Here is a 2,998-nt window from a genome sequence, read left to right on the forward strand (position 1 = left end):
TCCGACTCAGAATGGTACTCAAGCAGTGTTGGTTTATAAACAATTTTGCATATATTATTTTCTATTGGATACATTGCTTGCGAAAATATCCCAAACATGCCCAATTAATAGTGCGAGTATGGCTTATGGAAAGCAGTTTTTTCTCAGTCGTTTGATGCACTTGCTAGTCAACCTTGTATATCGTTGCTATGAGATTGGCATTCACTTACTTGTTACTTTGAATTACCAAACAGAATATGCCCTCGAAACGAGAGCGAGCCCGTCGTGAACATTACAAGTTTCAAATAAACTCAATCAATATCAACCAGTGTATTTGCACACTAAATAAAAATAATATATGCTTCCGGAAATACTTAAGACTGACTCATGTCCGATTACCACTACAAGTGTGGGCCAGCTTTATTCCGCACATCGACACATGAGTTTTAGCTGCCGCCCAATGGTGGAAGTGTTCTGTACCCATCGTCGCGAAATAACGCACTATATGTCCTCCATCGTTGCATAACTCGCCCCGAGCTTCTTGCAGCACTTCGACATTCCTAACTCCACTTCAATCTTCCGATTTTTAGGGGTTTATAATCTGCTATAATTGTAAATATCATTTCATGTATTATATATACCAGTATACCTAGTGGTTTAGTGGTATAATTGCCCCCTGCCACGGGGTAGACCCGGATTCGATTTCCGGCTAGGTGAATTTTTTGTTAATATATACACATGCTACCGGTGGACGATATATACGCATGCTACCGGTGGACGATATATACGCATGCTACCGGTGGACGCGATGAACACATAAATGCTAATAGCTTGACCAAATGAAGCAAAGTTTTTTATCATGGCCCTCTGCTGCTTCGAGTCTCGAGCAGTAATCAGGTTTCTTCCTTCCGAAGACATCGTAGATTTAGCAGAGACCCAAATCCAGAGGACCATGTTATTATGAGCCTTTATGGTAACTTCGAACTTATATCCGAATCAGGCTTGTCAAGTATTGTCTCATTCTAGGTGATCATCAACCTTTGAATACTGGCTTTGAGCAATTTTCATATATATTGTGCTTCAGTTCAATTCAGCAAGAAACTAACCTTGAGCGTAAATTTTTGAAAATGGAAACCTTCAAAACTCGTGCACGAACCTTGTTCGAGGCAATCCTTTTATTTCAATATTTGCATCACGAATGCCAAAATATGCATATATCTAGCAGGAGAATTAAGCTTTACATGCGTGAACGGTGATAAAATTTGCACCCATAAATCTGGTTGTTGTAACTTGACTCAGCGAACAATTGCTAAGACTTCGACATCGGTGAACCGAACCGATCCTAATCAAACCTACCTGAGGGTGAGTGACTATATGCTAATCCTTTAGACTTAGCAAAATGCGACAATGTACTAAGTGATCCTCCTATTTATCCGTTTATCACTACTATAGTTCGTCTTACCAGACTACCTAGTAATCTAAAATGAACGACATTCAACTTCAAAGCAACAGCAACTTACATATAGCATCGGATACACTCTCTATTCAATATCCGTGGTGTCTCTCAGTGAACAGTCCCCTTATATATACCACATATACTCTCTAACTAGCGTCTATATCTCAATGACCTCCGAGCTATGCAAGTGCTAAATTTCACGCGTTATCTTGTCGATGGTTTATTCTATAGTTAATACAATTCTTCCGGCCTACCACAACAAACATATGTAGCTGCAAGCTGTTCATTTATAACGTCAAATTGCCAGGGGGGGAAATCCAGCTTTTATCGATATCAATTTCTGAAAGCCCACTATCAAAACAGGATCGCCTATTTATTTTAAGACACGAATTAGCTTTCAATTTTTACTATATGCGCGAAGATTTGCACGCTCACTATTATCGATCATTGTCTTGAAGGCCGAACTTGATAGCTCAGTCCTAACAAATCTACATTCTACTGTTCAAGGTCAAACAGATGGGAAATATGTAGTCAGCATGATACATACAAACAACATCAAAATATCATCGTATCAGTTCATTAATTTTACAGAATAAACAAAATTATATATTATATAAAGAAGTATATATCGGGGAATTAACTCAGTTGGTAGAGTGCGTGCTTAGCATGCACGAAGTCGGGAGTTCAATTCTCTCATTCTCCATAATTGTTTTTTTTAACATTTTCTACCTCAAAATGACAGCGCAGTATGTATTTACAAGCTTTATCGGAGATCCCGGCTGCACAGCAGAGCTCGAAAACCCAAGGGCTACGGAATATTTCAGCTTCGCAGCCCTTGTTGAACATCAGTTGCGCTTCGTGTATAATAATAGCACCCCCGCCTGCCGACATCGAGAGTGGCATTATGCTTTGAAAAATGGCAGCTCAACAATCACAAGGGAAACCTGTGGGGTTTTATATTGTCCACTACGGAAACCATGTACTAACCGGCATGGTTTCATCGTCTGATGAACATCGTCCGCCAGGGTTTCAAAGAGGATAGTATGTCGACTGCTTGTTCCAATTCGGCAGCCAAAAATTCAAACTGACACACAAATTGCTTATCGACCAGCTCTTAGCCCAACAAGTATTGGAATTGACTACTTGAAAGCGATATTAAAATCACACCGTTTTTCGATTACAACAGCTTTGAGTAAAAATATACCTGGTGCTGAACATACCGAGGTGTATTGTGCAGTATAGATATCATTGTCGAAGTATTGGAATGGGGAAATGAACAATATTTGACATCTCATGCACACAAAACCACAGTTGTACACTTCCAAGCGAGTTTTTAGCACTTCTAGTGATGCTGTAGTATACAAATTGGGAACACAGCGCTCGCGCCGGTTGTATAATAATCATATATATATATATATATATAAAAGCGTACTGTAGCTTGTACGTGTACCTTTTTATTATCTCCTTTGTGGAAGAACGTATAATGAACAACTTTATCGGGTACATAGTTATCATGTACAGACATGTGAATAGTTTTGGCGGCGGGATATGCACGTAACAGTC

The 2,998-nt window shown here is 39.4% G+C and overlaps 2 non-coding genes across 2 annotated transcripts; both read left to right on the forward strand.

The window, feature by feature from the left end:
- Positions 1 to 625: 625 nt before the first annotated feature.
- Positions 626 to 696, forward strand: SARC_30287. The gene has a single exon. It is a non-coding gene; the product is annotated as a tRNA-Gly (tRNA).
- Positions 697 to 2,065: 1,369 nt separating this feature from the next.
- SARC_30288 lies at positions 2,066 to 2,138 on the forward strand. Its single transcript has one exon. It is a non-coding gene; the product is annotated as a tRNA-Ala (tRNA).
- Positions 2,139 to 2,998: the final 860 nt, after the last annotated feature.

The sequence above is a fragment of the Sphaeroforma arctica genome (assembly GCF_001186125.1).
Source record: "Sphaeroforma arctica JP610 unplaced genomic scaffold supercont1.3820, whole genome shotgun sequence".
NCBI lineage: Eukaryota > Ichthyosporea > Ichthyophonida > Sphaeroforma > Sphaeroforma arctica.